At 42.2% G+C, this 22,597-nt stretch overlaps 1 protein-coding gene across 1 annotated transcript in view; it reads left to right on the top strand.

The window, feature by feature from the left end:
- TUNAR (transmembrane neural differentiation associated intracellular calcium regulator) overlaps window positions 1–22,597 on the top strand; it is a gene marked incomplete at both ends in the record, with an annotated part of 29,564 nt that overhangs the window by 941 nt on the left and 6,026 nt on the right. The gene's annotated exons all lie outside the window — the stretch shown is intronic.

Here is a 22,597-nt window from a genome sequence, read left to right as displayed (position 1 = left end):
TGCTGGGGGAGTGCAAGGTGATGTTATTAATTAACTACATGACTTACCAAAATTTGGGGTCATTATCAGGAAATTGCCAAGCAGACCAGGAATTATATAGTGAGTGTACTGAGATGGAAGAACAGGTTAGTTCTCCAGATAGCCTGGTTTACTTGCATCTCTGTTTCAGAAATTAGGGTAAAACTAAAAAGTGAAAGAGTCGTGATGTGAAATATATATATTTTCTTATGCATTCTGGTTGATGACAGAGCTTGGAAGAGGGAAGATTGAGTGCCTCTTGAGGAGCAAATTGTGGAAAGGGCCTGTCCTCGCTCTGAGGGTAATCCCCCGCAAATCCCACTGCTTTTGACGGGGTGAGAAACGGACCAGCAGTGCGTTTGTGTGGCGGTTGTCACAGGCTGTCCAGCTGGGTATGGAGGTGACGGGTTCCTGGCAGCAGGGTTTGAGGGGGAGAGGGATGCAAGAAGGCCAGGCCAGGCCAGGCCACACCACACCAGGACTCAGGAACAAAACCAGAACTTAAAACCTATTCAAAAGATGGAATTTTGTGGTAGTTCCCAATACATCTTCTCCTTGTATGGTGAAGGACTACGTAAGACAGTTTTTAGAGAGAGAATGGTAATGCAGCTTTTCCAAATCACTGGAGTAGGCGGAAACAGAGACAATACAAACACGTTCCTGTAGTGCGACAACTTTTCAGCAGGGTTCAGAGGAACCAGCCTTGATTTTTTGGAGTAAAGGTTGAAGTTATGCATACATGTGCATTGAAGTAGATTTTTTGTGCATTACACTATCTAAAATGTGTAACTAGTATAAGAACCAATAAGGAAAACTGAGGAAGGACAACACAACCCATAAAGGCCATCTTCCAATCTTCACCGTTGAAAGCTGCTATTACTTGTGGAAGTAGTCCCCTCAGGTCTTTATGTGAACAAGGACTGCATCCTAAATTCAGGTTTCCCATTGCAAATCTCTCCTCGCATCAGCAGTCCTATTTCAATCAATGGGACAACTCATATGAGTAAGAACTACTCATGTGAATAAATTATGAAAGGTTTTATAAGACCAGGCTCTTTGATTGTCATAGCAACAGATTTATTAGGCTTTGGGCATAATTTGTATTTCCCTTCTAAGCAAAATCATTTTTCCTTTTACCCATGTGAATCCTTTTGCCTTGTAATTAGGACAAGAAAAATAGGTTAATTACATTCTTAAAGATCATGGAACTGTACAGATACATTGTTAGTGAAAAATTATCAGACTATGCAGAAGTTTACTTTTAGTAGTGGTCTCCAAACCCAAGAGAAGTATATTCTCATTGGAATAATTTGCTGCCTTATTTATTTTTGTGACTTGTCGCTAAGTATTGTTAATTCCTTAAGCAGCTTATAAAAAAACAAAATCAAGAATTCCTTTAAAATATCACTGATCTTATAAAAGTACTCGCTATTATTAGGTTCAAGGATACTTACCAAGCTTTGTCGTACATTAAATATGTTCATTTTTTAGTTAATACATGATGTTTAGCTCTTTACTTCATCCAGGAACATATTTATCTTCAGGGTATAGAAACACAATATGAAGTCATAATTATAGTAAACTTCCTACAGAATATACATGCATATTGAAATAGGGAGCATAAAATCATCTGGATTTTCTCGCCCTGTGCAATTTTGCATGCTTATAAATGTCTATGTTATTAGGATATATATTACCTAACAAGTAATCTTTCCTGTATTGTAATTTGCAAAGAATACAGTGCATAGGAATTTTTATTGCGCTAGGTTATGCATTATGGAAGAAAGAAAACTATTAGAAAAAGCAAGCATAGCAACCTTTAAAATGTATCCAGTATACTAATGCGGCAATAGGTTGGTTTGTTTCTTTTATCCCTATAATAGCAACATATACATAACAAGAACAGTGGATTACTTTCTAAAGAGAGTCTGATTTTGAGAGAGAAGGTTTCGCACAATACAGGATGTTCGTTGTCTTTAGCAGACATTTCTGTCAATGATTTACTGTGACTTAGAATTCTTTCTTTATTGACATTTTTAGTCATTTACTTTAAACATTTGCACAACAGCTGTATTTGGCTTTCTCTGTCACTTCTAAAGCAAGTAAAATTAGTACTTTCCTTTTCTTTTAAGATACTATTCAATAAAGGTCTGATGCTGAAAACATTTTGTTTCAGTCCATCGAACTCTTTCTTTAGGTAAACTTTGTGAATTTGAGTTTGAACCACCTGCATTATCAGGGAAGTTATACTGAACAGTGGAAATACTTTTCACACTTACAGTAACTATTTCTAGTCAAGAAAAATGTACTTTAATAACAGAACACATAAGCAGTTCCTGTACTTGGAATGCCTCGAGCTGTCTTGATTCAAGATCCAGCAAAACCCAGATTTTTGAAAGGCCAGCAAAAAAAAAACTCAAATAAAACCAAATTAGTCTTAAACTTTTGTTGTTTAAACATAACCACAGAAAGAATGTTAATCCGACAAGAAATTTCAGTAGATCAGCATCTGTGTTTTTCATAAACCAGGATAAAAAAATTGAAAAAGCATAATGTTTTTAAAAAATGAAAAGTTCTAAAAATCCATAAGTATGGAAATACTGATTTCAAAATGACACAGCATTTCATTTTACCATTTTTAAACAGATTTTGATTTGTTACAAGAAATTGTACTGATGTCTGTTTACCTGTTTTTCTCAGTCATAATTTGCAACACTTAAAATATGTTTGGGTTTTTTGACAGGGAAATGTTTTGTTGTATACTTTTTTAACTAGATCTGTTATAGCTGTCTCAATATTTATCAGCTCTCGCAGGTCAACTCTTTAATCAGAAACTCTCTGAAGGGCCATCTTTAGCACTACATATTTTATAGCCTCGTATGATTGTTACTAAACAGCAGTTTTTACCAGGTCTACGGTAGACAGAAGTTCTGATTGCAATTCTATTCTTTAATTCAACAGAAAGCAGGCCTCCATTTTGCCGAGAGTTTTACAGATACCAGAAGTAGTAGTTTCTACTACAAAAACCTTCAAAAGGCCTTTGAAAGGCATGCAGGCAAGGAGTAGAATTAATCGAGTATTAATATCCTTATTAAATAGATAAGGAACTGAGGAACAAAGAAACTGCCCAAAGCTATACTGGCAAGGGAAGAGTTCGGAATTGAACCCAAATGTCCTTATTCTCAGTTCATCACTGTCCCTACAAGGTTGGTCTTCATTTTGTTCATTTTTTTTTTTTTTTTTTGCTTAATGACTTGCATTTGGACTTTTAAGTTAATACCATTTGAAGTATCAAATGTGAAGGGGAATTATTGATGCGTACTTCCTTTCCAGTCTGACACAGTTGTCCTAAAAATTCTTTTTTCTCTCCCGAGCCATTCTGTTTGAATGTAACCATTAATTATGTAATTGCTTTACTACACAGGGGAAGCATATCCTAGATTAAAGAGAAAATTACTAAATAGAAATATCCTAAATATGCCATACAATTTCTGGGGGATGTACATGTGTATCTGTTTATACTGTCAGGATTTAGGGATAGCTGTGGGGTTAGGTAATGGTTTTGAGGGCTCTTGGTAAATTAATCAAATTTCAACGCAGAAAACAAATCCAGTTAAATCGTAAAAAGACTGAACATTCGCTATCTAGAATTCACACAGGTCATTATGAATCCAGCACTTGTGTGCAAAAAGGTGACACAGAGAATATGGTACCCATGATACAGTAATCTTTCAGCTTTTTTATCCTCTTTATGAAAAAGGGAAAAGATGGTTTGTACAAAACAATCTTAGCAGCTAAAATTACATCTGAAGTTGGGGAAAAAAATCTGCCTTGGCATCTGAATACAAACCCAGGAAAATTTTGTACATGTCGAGAAGGAAAAAAAAGCTTTTTGCAAATATGCCAGAGTTTTGCAATAAGTTCTGCAGCAGAATAACCCAGAAGCTAAGGGGTACCTCCCTCGCTCTTGTCTACTTATACAGCTCCAGGTGTGACACACCTCTGCATACTGACAGGTACCATACTTGTTCAATTACCCAATGACATATTAATGTAGAAGAGTATCAAAGTCTGATTAAAAGCGCAACTTCCACTGGAAACCTCATCTCACTTTTGTTTTATTCCTGAGAATAGTTAAGAAGAGAACTTAAAATGCACCCTACTGCATCAAATACACTCTTATTTTTTCTGACATGAACTTTTTACTGGCTTACAATGGAAGAGGGTTAGAAAGGAATGTCTTAGTCAACGCATACTCCATTATAGTGAGCAATTACATAACTTGCTTCAAAATCCTGATCTCCAATGCACAGAGCTCAGGGCAGCCAGCGGGATCACCCGCACTCTATTCTCGTCAGCAGTGATGGTGCAGAGGGTTGTTCCCAGCCTATCTCAGCCCTCTGTCCTAAACTAGACCTAATGTTATCTGTAAATATCATAAAAGAAGTTCTGAAAAGCTTTTCCATATAAGCTGACAATTTTGCCATGAAACCTTGGATATTAGAATACCTAAAAGTGTTCAAGTTCAAACACATGCTGGTGTTCAGGAGCTTAAGATACAATATGGCCCCTAGTTCTTTTTTAAACCGGGGGGTGCTAAGGGATCCAAACACTTTGAGGATGTGAACATGAGCTTCATAATATTAGTCTATTTTCTACAACATTAATAGATCAGGAAGGTAAATCAAATTATTGTAGTAGAGTGATTATTGAACTTTGACAGGTAAGGTGGTTTTTAGTGGGCTAAGAAACATTGGAGAACCACTGAGGTCCATGAACATAAATACAGAATGTCATTTGTGGTAAGAGGCTCAGAAACAAGAGACCTGGAGAAAAACTGATGAGCTGAAGAGGTCAGTAAGCTTTGACGAAATAAAAGATTGCGAAAAAGGTAAAGGATGTGTGGTGCATCTCTTTGAGGAAAGAGAGTGGAGGAATGCCTGTTCCAGCTTTCAACCAAGCTAGACAGAAGAGAGCAGTGTGAGTAGAAAACAATGTGGTATTTGTAAATATAAATCATGCCTTAATAGTTTTTTACCCATTTAATAAGAATAGTAATGCAGTGCATATTCTTAACTTCTGGCTTCCAAAATTTTGGGACTTATCATTTTATGCATATGTCTTTATATATTGAAAAGCATCACTTTCTCCTCCGTGTGAAACTGTGATATATTTAATGAGAAAAATTAGGACTTGACTTTGATACATCCCAAAACCTATCAATACTGTCTGTAAAGTGAGATGTAACTGAACTATGTTAAGAGTACCACAAACTTACCTTTAAGGAAGGCAAATCTGAGGCTTGAAAACAAAACCATTTAACTTTTTGGATGAGAAAGCAAATGGTGAGATTGTTTATTAAGGCCTCTGTGTTGTTGGAATTTCTTTTTTACTTTGCACCTAAACCAAAAACTGCTTGAAAGGCTTTTGTGTGCGTATTCACAGCAAATGTAACTTTTCACTGAATATAGAAGCAGTACAAAATACTTAGCAGAAGAAGGTAGGATTTTGGCAGGGCTTTTAAAGCATTCTTGAAAGTGGCTCTTAATGGATGACCACAACGGCCCTTAGGATAGTATTGTTTCTGTGCTGCTGAACATAGTACTTGTTCTCTATCTGTATTAATCAAAACTAGAAAACAAAGTTTTCCTTAGGAAGAATCATCCATTTCACTGATGTCATGTCCATTTATTTTGGGTTCCTGTATTTTTTTTCCATAGCAAATGCTTTATGTTGCATCAAAATGTTCTGGAGCTTGCCACAGCTGGATGCGTTCTCAAAACACTGCTGTGGAAACGTGTGACAGTCTACGTTGTACCTGCTCCTTTGGGGCCACTCTGAGATATTGTTAACTCGGTACAAAGGGAGCAGCATCTTTGACATGACTTTGGTGATGCTCAGAGTGTTTCAATGTGTCGTGTCACTGGGAATGTCCTGAGTGTGCAATGTGGTGTACCTTGTAATATGGTTTTAATATTAGCACGTCAGAGCTGACTGAGGAACACTCGGTCTCTTACTTTTGCTCTTAATTGTTATCCCTCAAATTCTGCATCTCTTCATGTGCTTTCTAATGGAATTGCAAAGGATCATTTGTATCTTTGGGTCTAGTCCTTTTCCCCACCCTGAAAGCCATGCAATGGATGTCTAATGCTGAAGGGCCCACAGAGCATCCGCCCCATCCATTCATGCTCACCACAAAATAATTCCAGTCCTCCTCACTGAATTCTAGTAAGCTAGTAAAAGACCACAAGTCACATCTGCAATGTTTCACAAGAGGAGATAGCTCAAAAGCATCACTAAAGGCTTACATTCCTTTGAAAAAAAAAAAAAAAAAAGTAGACCATGCCTAATGTTACCGAGAGAATCCTACAATAGTTTTGCTGAACCTGTCTCCAAATTAATTTGTGATCTCTCATCTGGCTTTCAGTAGATTTATGAGTACATGAAGAAGGCACCCCAAATGGGCATCACAGGGGTTTTAACATCAGAAACAGCAGTGCTCCCTAGCTCACAACCTGTCCCTATACCCGGCCCTTCTCTGGAGCCTCACGTGGAGGTGCAGCATCTCCCTGCAGAAGTCAAGTCGCGCGTGAAGAGAGAAACAACCTTTCTTGGCTCCCTGCAGGTTAAGCACGGCAGTAGTACGGTGTGAATATGATGCAAATAGACAGGATCAATAAGCAATTTCCTTTGTAAAACAGAGGAGACCTTCCTGTCATCCGTTCTTTAAGGATAAATCCCAAATATTTTTACCAAGTTACAAGACGTGAATTACTATATATCTTAAGAATCCAGTGGCATGTCCTCCTTGCCCACACATCTCTAGCAGACGCCAGTAGAGATGCATCCTGCTTTATCTCTTCTTGTGTCTATCCCAGTCTATGTGAACACACACGGCTAAACCCCCGTGGCAGTGTATCTGGGTACATCTGTCCCTGGGGTGTGTGTGTGTGAACTGAGCCTCTCGCCCCCTTCGGTGCATACATGCATGTCCCTCCTGCAGAGAGACACAGCTGTGGCATCACTCCCTGTCTTGCCTCTCCAGGGACCTGATCTCCCAATCACCTGTGGCTTATGGACAACTCCTCAGCCCTCGGTGATAGTGCTCAGACCAGACCGCACAGCTGCATAAATGATGTGTGCGCAAATGATGTCTCCCGGGTGATTAAATGAAAGAGACAGCATGACCTCATGGGCCATGGCCATAGAATCATAGAATCATTTTGGTTGGAAGGGACCTTTAAGATCATAAAGTCCAACCGTTAACCTAGCACTGCCAGGTTACCACTAAACCATGTCGCTTAGCACCACATCTACACCACTTTTAAATACTTCCAGGGATGATGAATAAACCACTTCCCTGGGTAGTCTGTTCCAATGCTTGATAACCCTTTCAGTGAAGAAATTTTTCCTAATATCCAATCTAAATGTCTCCTAATGCAACTTGAGGCCATTTCCTCTTGTCCTATCACCTGTTACTTGGGAGAAGAAACCGACACCACCACCACCTCCACTACAAGCTCTTTTCAGGTAGTTGTAAAGAGCCAGGAGATCTCCCCTGAGCCTCCTTTTCTCCAGGCTGAAGAACCCCAGTTCCCTCAGCCAATCCTTGTAAGAGTTGTGCTCTAGACCCTTCACCATCTTCATTGCCCTTCTCTGGAAGTGTTCCATTACCTCAATGTCTTTATTGTAGTTAAGGGCCCAAAAATGAACACAGTACTTGAGGTGCGGCCTCATCAGTGCTAAGTACAGTGGGACAATCACTTCCGTAGCCCTGCTGGCCCCACTGTTCCTAATACAAGCCGCGTCCCAGTTTCTGTCTTGGTCTGTGAGCTCTGTCAGTATGATCTTGTGGGCCATATCCATCACAATTCTTACTGCTCCCCAATGCGAAGCCCAATCCTTGTGCACAGTACTCGACTTTCACCCATGTGCTAGTGTATGATGACTGCTACTGCTTTCAGAAAGAGATCCTGCTGAAATGCAGTGGGCTGAGATGCTTGGGATAGCTGTTTGGGTAAGGAAATTGCAACCAGGTAAGGCTTTTCCTCTTCAGCTGCTTGATTTGCTTTACACTTTGGGTGTGAAATGTGGTGCTTTGCACATGAAGGTGCCTGCGTCCTCGGAGCTGGGGTGAGAGCTACCATCCTTCCTGGGTTTGTCACAGCTGGTGCCAATTGAAGAGGAGCCAAGAAATCTGCACTTAGGGAAAGTCACCATAGCCTCAGTTCCCTCAGACGCAAATGGCTGGGCCAAAGCTGCTATCTGCTTCACGCTTCTTTTTCTCCTGGTCTGGAGGTGTGAAGTCCCATCCCCTTCTCTGCTTTTATAAGGTGTAAAGATGGTGGCTTCTCCTGGAAATCAGGTTACAACCGCTGCATGAATCAGCTTCCAGATCTGTTCGTCAGGGCTACTGAACCTTGCTTGTGTGTCCCAAGGTGGGGATTAATCTGTTAATGTTTGTAAAAAGCTATGTAAATGATCTGTATTGTGCTGACAGGTCAAGAGCTGCATTGCTCACTGGCTGCTCCTCCTGACAGTTTAAGATATATGCCAAACAACCTCTGTGCTTTCAGACAGAGTTCACTGATGTGGCTTGACTGGCTTAACCCTCTCGGGAGCTGGGCCTACTTCTTCTAGCTTCTTGATTGGGTGAAACACCCACAAATAGGCAAGGCGGATGCTTTCCACATAACCTAGAACAGAATAAATGCATCGATTTATGCTTGTGTAGGACCAGGAGCTCAAAGGAAACCTCTCGGATCTGTTGTAGCACACTTGCAATTCAGGTTCTGACGGACGCCTGGAGAGCAACAAGGGTTGGCAGAGCTCGGAGTTCTGCTTGGCTGTGGACAAGAGGCAGCAGCAGAAGCTGCTTCTGGCAGCCGTGGGCAGGATTTGGCCCTCCTGCACCCGCAGGAGCTGCAGGCGCTCAGGACGGCTGCAAGGCTTAGCATGAGCCCCTCTGAGAATGTGAACTCTACCCAAGAGGAGGCTGTGCTTCAAATCCGGGAGCCTTTTTGTCCTGTGCTTATCACATCGATTGCAGCTATTATGGGTTATTGTGATCGGGGCCTGACAGTGATAGATACTGTACAAACAGTGAGAGACACTGGAACTTCCACAACTAACTCCGCGAGCACACAGAACAACAAAAGGTGACCAAGAGTTGAGTAATTAGTTTCACTGGCTGCTTTACCGCCTACCTGGTCCCAGTTGTCAGCATTCCATGTGGATTTTTATGTTGGTTTTTGGTATGAATGATTAATACTTTCATTATTTTAATGTTTTTTGCAGTGAAGATCGTTTGCCACTGATCTTCGCTGATGTCTCTGTGGGTGTATCTATATTTTTCCTTAAATACCTAAGCTAGAAAGCAATGCTGCAGCGCGAGGCAGGGGCTGTTCTGGGTACAAGCTGTTACTAAATGAGAGTAGGACAGCAGAAAGAAAGGGACTTTCTGCGAATCTTCGTTGTCACATGGTCCTCTTCTTTGAGGCTACCGGAGCTGAAAACTTACTGTGTGGGTCATTTGCAGGAGCTAACACAGGGATAAGGAGTCAATATATATGCTGCAATTTGGGTGATTTAGTTATGAAAAAGTATTTTTTTGTTTCTGCCGTTATTGCCTGTCTGGACGACTTTTGCGTTCAAAGCCTAATCTGGTGCCTGGTGGAGTCAGGGACAATTGTGCCACTGATTTCTTCCACAGCTGGATCACACCACTGGCTGGTTTCATCATCACCACCGGTACAAGCTGCTGTGGTAGAAAATATGAACAGACTGTGGCTTTGCTCTTTCTCTACCTGAAACCTTCTTTCCATTCTTTTCCTGCTTCAGACATTTATCTGCCGCATACTTTGGGCTTCAGCAAATGCTCAGGGCATATCTCTGTGTCTCTGCACAGTGCCTTTGCACGCAGATCTCCACTGGTATTAGCAGAGCTGCTCTGCAACTGGGTACCTCCGAGATTTAGCACACGTCTTGTTTAGTTTCACTCAAACGGCCTGTTTGTCAGCCACAAAACTCTGTGAAAATGATCGACAATGAAAGGAACTGATTTCTTCTTCCTCCTCATAAAATGACTGCCAATCTCCATTTAGGGTGTTTGTTTACACTCGTATTAAACAACCTGTCTAAACGTACCCAGCCTGTGTTGATCTAGCTGGATTAAGCAAAATGCAGAGGAAAGGTGGTAGGACGTGGGCTTGGGAGAACATCTAATGGATGTAGCAGGACAGTGCCTGTGGTTTCACATATCCGCTCCTCACGGAGGTGCGGGCTCCTTGTACTTTCTGGGAGACTTCTGCTCCCACCTGGCTCTGTTGGAGCTGTCTTGGGCACGGTTATGTGTGCAGCAGTCCTATGACTGCAGCAGAGATATAGCCGGTGGCAGTTATAAATGACTGCAAGTTGGAACAGGAGGAATCTAAGCCCCACGTTTGGGAGGTTTTAAATGCTTTGTTTACTGTGCTGTTAAAAAAAAAATGTGTAAAGTTATAACAAAATAATGAAAACCAAACATCTGTAAATCTTCCTTTGATGAGACGTACAGTAATCTTCTCGTGTTTACTGTTTTGGCAGCAAAATAACACAGGAAAAAAACCCCAAAATTAGAATTTACAAGAAGTCAGGAATGAGAAAACAGAAGGAAGGCAACAGAGACTCGTGCTAACAGAGGGGTTACGGCTCTTGAGAGAGGGCAATCTGCCATCTATGATGAGCAGTCGTTTTTGCAAATCCCTGTTTTCCTGGTTAGCAATTGCCACCTGGCAACAGTGAAGGAGAAGCAGCCCATACCATGCTTCGACAAGATGGAAATCTGGTGCTTGGATGAAATGTTTGGTAGCTCTGCACAGCATCCTCCTGGCAGCACCAACCTGGGAAAAGAGTGCTAATGAGCGAGGAGGACGGAGGTGCAGTTTCTCAGAGCCCGGGTTGTTCATGCTGACCAATGTCCCACTTGCAAAGGGTGCAGGTGCCCCCCTGGGACCCCAGAGGCCGTTACTTCCCAGTGCCACCTGGTGCTTTGGTCACTGGGCCATCCTTCCTGCGACAGGCAACAGCATACAGCAAAAATGTTATTGCAAGCGCGGCGTGGAAGAGTTTGTTCTTAACTGGCTGTGAAGTGTACGGAGGGTGGCAGAGTCCTCACGCTGGTAGAGCACGGTTGGCATGCAGCTATCTATGAGAAAGCTGTTCTGTTCCTTAATTATTTGCAAATACCTGCATGTGGTGAAGTGCCATGCATTTGTAAGTCAGGCAGGTTTTCTCCTCAGTAATGTTTACTTTCGCCCCAGGGAGAGTGCAGAGAGTGTGGCTGTGACCTGAGCGGATGACTTCGTCAGCAGAGGGAAGTTACCCAGCCTCACTGACAGATTTTTAGGAAGGGTTTCCCAAGGCCAGCCTGCAGCAGCGCATCACTACCGATATGCTTTTGACATTTGTAGTCCAAGAAGCAGCGGTATTCAAAGTAAAACACCGCCAGTGGGTTTCCATAAAAAGCCTGACTCTTGGATTATTTGTGGGGGTTTGAATGTAGCTTGGAGTCGTACAACCCTAAGCTTTCTCTTGGAAGGATTCCACAAGCCTACATCCTTCTTCCTTCCCCCCCCCCCCCCCCCCAAGCAAAGGGAGCCGCAGCGACGCTGCTTTGCTCTGCAAGCTACCTGCAACCTCTCCCTGCCAGCCAGCAGCTCCTGCTTTGGCTTGCACCCCCCAAGCAAGCTCCAGTGAAGAAAGGACTGGAGAAAGGAAGAAAGAATTGGGAGCAACTGGAAGAAAGAGAGCCGTGGGCTTGGAAAGACAGGCTCGCGAGTCCTCTGACTGTTCTCTTTCAGAAATAAGCCAAAAACTGCTCCTGGCCAAACCTTAGCTTCCTGAAAACTTGACAGAATTAATTTCTTCTTCATAAAACAGATTATCCTTTTGGAAAAGTAACTGGAGCCTTTCTTACTAACCCACCCACGCAGAATAGATTGTCCAGTTTTCCTATGGCTGCTGCCATAGGTCCTAATCTGATTATAGGCATGAAATGTCAGCAAGTGTAATTATGTTGCAGACAGATTTGTGTGTCCCCAGACAGGTTTTCAAATAACAAAAAGAATACAAATATTGGATCTATGGAAAGAAAATGTCCATTATTAAAATCAACCCACAAGCTTGTACCGTGAAAAAGCTTTCTTCTTCAACAGAGCTGTCAACCCCGCTGAGATTTTAAATTGGAGGTTTTTTTAGTGTAGCTCTCACTTTCTATTTAAAAAGCAAAGTCAGAAGCATTAAACTTTTGTCTCAGGTTTTTAAAATACAGGAAAGCTAATATAATTGCTGTACTACTGTAGAGTTATGAGCTTTTAGGCTCTCCAGTTTTTGGCAATGAAAGCTTATGTCTTTTGATTCACGGAATAAGACATTTCCCTATATAAATTTGCCATATGCTTTCTCTTCAGAAAAAAAATCTTCATCCCTTCCTCTCTTCTGGACCCTTTGCCTTGGCTCTTTGGTTTTAACTGCCTGTGCTTCACTTGACAGCTGGCTGCATTTCAGTCACCAGTCACTGGGCCAAGTTTCGATGTGAATTATTGGAGTGTGCTTGGCATCTGGAGATCTAAGGAATCGAAAAGTGTGGTTCAAATGTCAGACTGCAACTCAAAAGGCTTCCGGAGATGCAGAGCCAGGTCTGTGGTCCGACCGAGGCAATGCCAACGCCAAACTCAACAGAAAAAGTCTTTGGGTGACAAAAGGATGTCCCTTGTTGGACCTGTGGCATGGGCAACGTGGCTTGCACCTTCAGCGTAAAAAAAGAGTGGTTTAGAGCGTGACACAAAGTCAGAAACCCCGTGAGGAGAACAAGGGGTGGATATGTTGCCTGTGTCAGTGATGTTTGGGAGAAGCTGAGGGCTGACAGGATAAGCAAAACAGGGCTTAGCTTGAGCTCTTAGGTTAGACAGGCTTGTGTGAATGCAGCTAACCAGCTGGGAAGTCTCTGGAGAAAAATGACTTCAAACAAAGACAAATCTTTGGAAGGTTGCTTCTGCATCAGGAGGAAATGGAGAGGAATTTAGTTTAAGGATGTTTTTCTGAGCTGTGTTAGTTTATTTTCATTCGTCATTGATACTGACTAACAATGAATTAACAGGACAGTGTCATTCTTACTGCTTTATTAATCTTCTTTAGCAAAATAGTATGTATAATAGCAAAAAAAAAAAAAAAAGGAAATCTGTGCATTTTATTTGGGTTTTTTTGTGCCCTTCCTTGGAGTTTCTAGAGCCATAGATCAATTGCTAGTGTTTAGTGACCTCCTGCCCAAGAGTGCAGGGCCTGTGGGTGGGTCTTCTCCTGTGGCTAGCACTTGTACAGTGCATAATCTAAGATGACACTGACCCTTGTAGCCTTATAGGAATAGTATTTTCCACAGGATGAATTCTTCTTGAATATTTTCTTCAATGTACTGTGTTACGTGCCCAAACATTTCTTTCATCTTCTTGAGCATATGTCTTACATTTCCTCTCTGCTCTTTCTATTGCATGGGTTTGATTGTAGCCAACAGCAAAGGTCAAAAGACATTTTACTGTTTCTATTTCTATGTTTCTGTTAAGCTGAATTAAATTGTTGGTGCTGCAAAGTGACTTGTTAAAAAGCTTATGCTGCAAGACTTCAGCCGGTATAAACTGAAGCTGAGCTGCATCAGCTTAAACCACATGGTTCAGAGAGACGGTGTGGTCCAAAGAATAGGGTACTGATCTGGAAACCGAGACAGAGAGTTCGGTTCTCTGGAGCTTCAATGGGCGGCTTCATGAATTTAGATAAAGTTTTGCATCTTGCTCCACCTCAGGTTTTCTGGATGGATGGTAAAGTGGCACTGTATTTTAAAGCACTTTGCACGTTCATTTTTTCTTATTCTCTTCACATCTAACATTAATGAGTATAACTGCCTGATTAATTCACATTACAGATAGTTTCTGAAATCATAATATGTAGGAATGCTATGGTATCATTGAATAAGTCAATTATGTTTACCGGTGCCTGTGAGTATTCACTAGAAGGCATCACATCTCAGTCCACGTTGAATCAGCACTGACTTTTGCCCATCATTCAGCCTTCCATTTCTTTCCTACATAGTGAAGTGAATCCAGAAGTTTTTCTTCAGATGTGAATGATTCAGATCAGAGTTTTCAGGTTAACCAGAACTAATATTTAGTTCAGTCTTTTAAATTAGCCCTTAAACGGCCTTTGGAGAAGTTTGGGCCAAGTGCCTTTTTTACTTTATTTTTTAATCCCAGGTATGTGACTCATGCAGGATCTTCAATTTTTTTCTTTCTATTAGAATTTCTTTAAATGTCATGAACTGGCAATACCTAAATATCTCTTCTATGATTACCGCTCATCTCCAAATTTTGCTTTGTGAGTGAAAGTCCTTCCTCTCATCAGATCCTGAAGAGCATTGTTCTGCCACAGGGCTGCTATCTTATATGGGTTTTACATGGTCCATGACCACAAGTTTTATTTTTTTTTACTGGTATGCTTGTTGCTCCCAGTCACCTCACCCCAGCACTCCTGGATGCTGCCTTACAGCATAAAAGGGGAAGAAATGGATAAATATCTCCCTAGAGGACCGTTTGGCTCTAAAAATATGAATAGAGCCAAATGGATACTTTACAAATGTGAGCAAAGTATCTTAATCAAGAAAGCATCAGTCCTATAGGGATGTTGTGACAGCTGCTAGAAGTGAAAACAGGTCTGTGTGAACAAGCACAATATCTTGGGCAACAATTCATAACAGATAGACACTTTGTTTTTAAAGTCAAGTTGAAGGAAACATTAACAACCTACTCTTTCTAGGCACGTTGTTATTCATTTACTTAACACAACAGTTCAGTGGGACTCAGTGCTCTCCCTGTGTGTCATAAGGATGCTGGGACTTACACCCAATCATTTCCAAGGACCAGTTTTGCAGAATTCAGGCACTATGATTTTTTTATTTTTTATTAGCAGCCCCTTTATTGCAAGCAATATTTTTAAAGAATCCCTTACATGTTAAAAAAAAAAATCAGGGTTAAATTTGGCGCTTTGTTCTGGGGGCATAAATCCGGATTAACTTTCCATTTAACAGTAATTTTACTCAAGATTTTGTGAACAGAACTTGGCTTGGTGTCCATTGAAGAAAGGCATAGAAAAATATACATTCCTCTCCCTAAATTCTTAAGAAGAATTATCAATATGCTACTGAACACTCTTAATGTAAGAAAGCATTGAAATATTTTTAGTTTTGTGGTTATGTTCTTGGTCTTATTCACATTTTATACAGGCATTGTTTTAAATTACTGGCACTACATTAGAGTATGTCAAGATGCATCATATAAACAGATACAATTTACCATGAGCTTGAGGCACCATGGTGTGTATGTTGCATTACATTAGCTATCAAAATATGTTCCTTGTGTAGTACGGTACCCACTGCAGACAGAGAAAGAACGTGGGTAGTTAGGCATGCTGCACAGAGCGGTAAGACATATGCAAATAATCTCTCCAGATCTATAGGCACATCATTTGTATCTTTTTAAAGATAATAGGAATAAGCCATAGGACAAAAAAAAAAAAAACAAACGAATCCAAATGGCTGTGCTCCATATGCAAGGTGACATCCTCTGCTGAACAATGGAAACTCTGAAGATCAGGAAGCACGTTACTGTGAGGGTGACCGAGCACTGGCACAGGGTGCCTGGAGAGCTTGTGGAGTTTCCACCCTTAGGGACATCGAAAAATTGTCTGGACAAGGTTCTGGGCAGCTGGCTGTAGGTGGCCTTTGCTTGAGCAGGGGGGTTGGACCAGGTGACCTCCAGAGGTTCCTTCCAACCACAACCATTCTGTGACTCTGTGACATCCACAACTTGTGACAGTGAGCACTTGCCATAGCAAGGTGCCAGTGCACAGGGGTTAGGAAATCCAGCTCTTCCCATTCTCCTTTCTTCACTGCCCATCCTGATGGCCTTGCCAGAGAATTTGGTGGCTTAGTCATGACCTTTTCACTCCTGAATCCCACTTCTCTGCTGTGCCACAGAACTCTACCCTGAGCCCTGAAGAGGTGTCACCTCACTCATGTTTTCCCATATATGCTACTCCCCGCAAAGGCAGCTTGTTTCCTCTCCTGGTTCGAGGTAAAACAGAACCAATTTTCTGTTCAGTAATTTTACTTTGCAGCTAAGCTGCTTCTAGTTAGAACTCGAACTAGTTATAACCGAACTCTCTGAAATTAATGGCGTATTTTGTAAGACAGTGTCTGCTTCCAGAGCGATAAGACCTGATTGTTTATAATTTATGCCAAGGAATGGTATGCAGAAAGGCTTTTGCTCATACTTATTGCTCCAACACCCAAGGGCAGCTCACTTTGTTATTTGCCCCGATGGAGGGTCTGAAGCAGAAAAGCATAGTGGGGTCCCACCTGCGGGGAGGAGCAGATGGGACAGGTGACCCAAAACTGACCAACAGGGTGTTCCATCCCATCTGCCTCATGCTCGGTATAAAAGCTGAGGGATCAAAGGGTCAGGTTTTTTTCTTCAATGGCCAACATCCGAGGAGGACCCTGTCTGTTCATCTGCCTTTGATCCCGATCTGTGCATTCCTGAATCCATATCCCGAGTTCAGTTCCCGTCTGTCACTGAGTCCAGTCGGTGCCTGTCAGTGACACAATCGTCATCCTGGGAGCTTGATACTGGTTTTGTATGTATGGTATATATTTCATTTTTTTTATTACTATTTTATTAATATCTCCATTGAAGTAGTTTAGTTCTCTTTTAAACTCATAAGTCTCTCTCTCTCTCTTCCCCCTCTCCCTGGAGGGGGAGAGGTGGGGGAGACCATCTGTCATTCATTTCAGTGGCCAGTCCAGCCCCAAACCACGACATTTCCCCAGGAGCGTGGGACCTGCGCAAGTGGAGCTGCCGCCTCTCCCGCGCACCGTGCTTGCTCTGAGGACAAGCCAGAGGGGCAGCTGCTCGCCTGGATGGAGGGCCTGGCTCTCCTGGCTGTGCTGGCTTCGTGCAAATCAACCTTCAGCAACTCGCTTCAACCTTCTGTTCTTCCCCCCTCTCCTCCTTCCCGTATTTTGCACTGTTGTAATTTTGTAAGCTGCTCGGGCCGGGTACCCTTCTCGCTCTCTGTGTCTGGTTTCTAGCCCAGACGTCAGCAGGGGTTGCCACATGCTGCTGCAATATAAATGACTAATGATGATGATAAAAGGTGTGGGAGTCGGTTGCCTGCAGTGTTATCCTACTTTGATAACTTGGTTTTAGAAACTGGCTTCTTCCTCAAATTATCTGTTATTTTATCTTATTAGGTCTAATATTTTAAAAGCGGGAAGGGATTTTTGGCCGCCTCTGGTTTTGAACGCTCATCCCAGGACTTTGAAAGAGGCTTTGGAAGTTTCAGATTTTTGTCACAGTGCCAGCAGCCTTCAGCATGAATTGCAGGTTATCGGCACCTTTAAGAGTCAGCTGTAACCGTGTCCTATAAGAGGCATCCAACGGGGGAGTGCTCTATTTTTAAATTTGGGCTGATATAGGTAATAATTACACACAAAACAGTATGTGAAAAGAACATTATCAAGGTTGCACAGCTCAGCACTTGAAGTTAAGAAATGCTGCAAGTGAAATTGTCTCTACTCCATTAATTTGCCACCTTGCACAGGTGCATCAGTCACAGACTATTTTTGCCCAGGATCCGAGTCTCGCTTGGTGCGCATAATAGATGACACACTTTGTGACTTCAATACTTGATTTTCTTTTCACTCTTCAATGCATAGCTCACACTCTGCCGTGAAGGCAAAATTCTTTCCCGCTGGGGCATTCCAGGGTGTTCCACCATGCAGGTCCTTGCCACGTGCGAACACGGACTTATTCCCATTTACAGCACCTTAACAGCATTTCTGGGTATCATTACTCCCTAGTAGAGCTGGTAACCTACGGCAAAACCCACTAAGATCACAAGTATCCATAACTGTGGGTGCCTGATGTAATTTTGAGTACTGCAGCTCCCATTGGCTCCCACTGCAATGGCCAGTACTCGCCACTTTCGGATATTCAAGCCTCCAAGCCCAAGGTAGACTCCCAGAAATACGGAAGAGGGGAACAGCTTTGAAAAGCGTGGTGTTGAACGAGTTGCCCCGTTCCTCAGGGCAACATCTCACGCCTGCAGACAAATGACTGCTGCTCCTTTTCTCAGACTCTCCTGCCACCTTTGAAGTTCTGAAAAAAAAAAAAAAAAAAAAAAAAAAAGAAGAATCCAACAGGAAAAGCTTTTTTCTTTTTCTCTCCTCTTCTATGGCAAATGCACTGTGCCCTGACTGAAGCTGGAATTTGGTGGACAGAATAGCACAAAACTCTACCTGATAACACATGGACAGAAGGAGGCTGAATTCATCCTCGATCACCTTTAATTGTGGCATTTTTGGTCTTTGCAAATTAATCAAAAAAGAAAAAAAAAAAAAACCAGAAAAAAAAAACCTAAATAATTTCTTTTTGAAAACCAAACTGCAAACCTTTTGCTATTCAAATGTTCATATTGACAACTGTCAATGTCATTTCAACCTACTGAAGTACTGCAAAGACACTTTGAGCTAAGAGAGTAATTAAACAGGAAGAAAATTACAATAGAGGTAAATTCTTTTATAAAACTGATCACTTAAAAATAAACACATAAACACACCTTCTTCAGCACTTATATCAGGCCATCTCAGCCACAATAAAATTGCTAATGCAGTGAAGATACTTCACTATTTCATAGAAAAAGTTGTCAGGTTTCTATATGGATAAAACAATGATGGGTTTCCAAGCATCATTCCTGTAAACAGCAAAACTGAATTTTTCCCAGAAGATACCATCCCTGAGATAAACGGCTGGCACGCCTCATTTCAGACCAAATTTTAAAAAGTTATAAAAAAATCCTGGACACAACTTTCCTCAATCAGAAAGTGTCAGTTGGCTAGAATTAGCTGTAGTGTCCCTTAATGTAGCTGTAATTAACATTCGGAATAAAGATATAGTTGGAATGAAATGATTCTAGATTATTGCTGTACCAACGAACTGTTTCTTAAGGAGAGGTCACTTCTGAGGTACGGGCCAAATTATCTCCTGGCCTTGGCTGAATTTGGAGATATTATATAGCAAAAAAATGAATACAAATTTGTGTCACTTTTCCGTCTCTTAATATTTCTTAAATGTCTTCTGAAGCAGCTCAGTTTCCATTCCAACGTGCAGTGGTGAGGGCAGATCTTCAAATTGCTTGTGACAGAGGTTATGTGCCTTCTGGCAGATAACGGAGACCTGTCTTTCGCTGAGACTTGGGTATTGTATTTTTTCCTTCAATGTATTTCTGCTCCTGAAAGACAACCCCGGAGATGCCCTTGAAATGGAAAATGAGGTGCTGAGATCCAGAATGACGGAAACAGATACTTTAACATCTCATTCTTTCACATAGCTATGTCAGCTAATGCTACTTCTGTCTGGGCAAAACTAAAAAATTTAAGGCTTTTAAACAGAGCTATTTTTAACTGAATACACCAGCATCCAGCTGTGCTCACTGTAGTTTTTTTGTTGTTCTGCTTTTTTAGGCTCAGGAAAGATGGGCAAAGGACTAAGAGAGAGAACTCTGACTTCAAACTTCAAATCTTTATTCTATCATCAAATCTTTATTCTATCATCATTTCTGGGGTGTGGGAAGCAGAGAAGTTAGCCTTCCCCCGCCCCCAAATGAAAAGTGTCCCTTCTACCAACATTGTTATGTATAAATCATAAAATCTTTGGAGTAAGAACAATACATCTTCTGAGGGTGTAGCGCACAGGCTCCACGTTAATTCCAGAAGAGTTTTGTCCTTTGTTGCGCCAAAACCCCCTTGTAGAGCTAGAAAAGGCAGAGAGAAAGGCAAGATAGATAACCAAAAGCATGGAATAGCTTCTGTATGAGGAGCAACTAGACAGACCAGGATTTTTGAGTCTTGAACAAAGATGACTAGAGGGCTATGGGAAGAGACTGACAGCATTCTAGGCAGCCTGCAGAATAAAAGCCAATTTCTCACAGTTTCTCAAATTGCGTAACGAGGAAGCAAGTAACAGGTTCAAATAACGAGTGGATACTTTTTCAGATGTCCCTTAAATAAACTTTTGAGCTCATTGCTAGAGGGCACTGTATAGAAAAAAAATAAATCATAACATGAGTTCAAACAGCAGTTAGTCAAATTTAGAGAAAACAAGTCTACAAAGCGGCATTAAACCCAAAGATGCTTCCTCTGGGGGGGGGGAAGTCTTGACCTGCAGATTTCTGGACTCTAGTTAGGTACAGTGGGGCAAGCATTACTGTATGCTTGTGCTGAGCGTCTTTGGCATTATCTAATGGCAAGGGGACGCCTGATCAGCTGTACCACGGTCTGGCTCCATTTGGCCACTTTTATGCCCATTGACACTGCGGCGTGTTTGGCCTTTACTGGGCATCTTATAAGGCGGTTCTGGGAAATCTCCACTGGGGCGAGCTCTGGCTGTCCTTTCCCCACCGATTTGAAAGGAGCAGTGGTGAGACACAAAATACCAGTTTGGGGCTGGTGTTTGGTTCTTCTTCTCCTTCCCCAGTGCAGCTGCTGCTCTGGGGCCAGGAGCACCCCGGGTTCTGCAGGACGGGGCTCAGCAGACACTAGATGAAGAGAGAGCCTGGGATCTGCTCCCCATCGTTGCATCCACAATATGCAACTTCTGTCTTTCAGCACTAACTGTCCATTGCAGCAGAGCAGTAAATTGTCTGAAAATGGAGTACACGCATCCTCAGTTATGTTTTTAGAACCAGCACGTTTGCACACATTGTAGAGGGATTCATGCAAGCAAAATAAATATAGACCACGTCATTCTTCCTCTCTTCTTGCTGATAGAGGGTCTCAGACGTTAATCTCAGGAAGAGTGGGAGGAAGGAAATACTCTTTCAACTCAAAAGGTCTGAAAAGAAATACCGAGTCTTTAAAAGGAGGACAATGGCAAGTGGGAGCTGCAGTACCAACCGAGAGTCAAACATTTCTGAGCATTAGCACCAGGCAGAGTTTTGTGTATCAGGAAAACGGATTATGAACACAAAATAGTTCGGCCTAACCCAACAAGATTTACACTGAAATTTCACCACCGTTTGGGCCCAGCCAGAAAATTCATCATCTCTGGATTTGTGACATTTGGAGTTTGAATCGTAAATGCTTCCAATTGCATTTTAAATAGATTGCTAATTTTGACCAACAAGAGTTCATTCTTCGTAGTGCATCTCATGCCAAAGGGGAAAGAGCTATGGGATAAAGGGTGACTCACTGCCGTTTTAGCCAGGTCGCTTTCTTTCACAAACTGGGACTCGTGAAGCCTTATGACTCCTGGTACAGGAGACCCTGCTGCAGGTGGGGGAGCCAAAGGCTGTTTGTGTCTATGGATAGCACTGTTTGCATACAGGCAGGTAACGGAGGGGCTGTAGTAACAGCCTGGTATTTAAGGATTGTTATTCTGACACAGATCATAGCTTTGTCTCTAAGATAAGGGACACTTGGATTCAAAATATCCGTTTTTTTTCTAATAGAGCTTAGGTATCCTCAGCATTTCAGGGTTGTGTGGGGTCCCAGAGACATAAATGAGGAGAAGGAAGGTTGTGCTGCGAGTCCTCTACCTCTTCTGAGTTCTGAGCGGCCTGGGGGCCGAAAGCAGCGGCCAAAAGAAACTGGATCAGACCCATGGCAGGGACCAGGATGAGCCCTATAATGCATTATTTATTTGAATTCTGCCCTCTCAGGATAACCTCTTTGCTGCCGAGCGCTTCCCTTTATACTAGAGGAGACCTCACATTGCCGAGACCTTTGGAAATACGCTGGCTGTAGTGCTATAAATAGCGCGTATTTCCCACTGACTAAAACCTGCCAGCATAGCAGCAGCCTGACGTGGGTTTATTTCCCTGCTTGAGGACTACACGAGTGCTTGTGTCCTCTCTCCGCTGAGACATCTCTTCGCTTTAGGCACTGGTGTCTCTGCTCACTGCTGGGAAGCGTTATTGAACCTGGCTCACATTTGTACCCTTTCTGATCTTTTTTCTCTAACAAAACCCCTCTCTCTGGGCACCTTTCCTTGTCTCCCCTCTCCCTTCTTTTATGGCAGGTCTCTGCTTTTCTCAGGTATTCTGATTTTTGCCTTATATTCGCTTCTGCTCACCTCATTTCGATTCATCTGCCGTTCATACGTACCGCACACCGCCTGCGCAAGCTGCTGTGTCTAAATGAGCTTTTAGTGACACTTCTTATGGCCCCGGAGTTTCTTTTAGCCTTATCTTGCATTTACATGGTGCCTTTCAGTTCTGTGAAATTCCAACTCTAAAAATAAATGCAAACGCGTGTCCCTACTGCCGCCGGTGTTTCTCTGAGCAGGATCTTGACTGACAGCTGAGAGCACATTTTGTTAGTGGAGTTTAGGAGAGGACTTTACCCGGTCAAAATGGCACAAGGAAGGTGCGAGGATACAAAGTCACCACAGAAGTGAGAATGCGCCAACGTAATCCTTAGAATAAGGACTGCTAAGGA

This window comes from Vanellus vanellus (genome assembly GCF_965231255.1).
Source record: "Vanellus vanellus genome assembly, chromosome: 6".
Classification (NCBI taxonomy): Eukaryota; Metazoa; Chordata; class Aves; order Charadriiformes; family Charadriidae; genus Vanellus; species Vanellus vanellus.
Note: the sequence above shows the minus strand (reverse complement) of the source record. Positions and strands in the feature narration are given on the sequence as shown.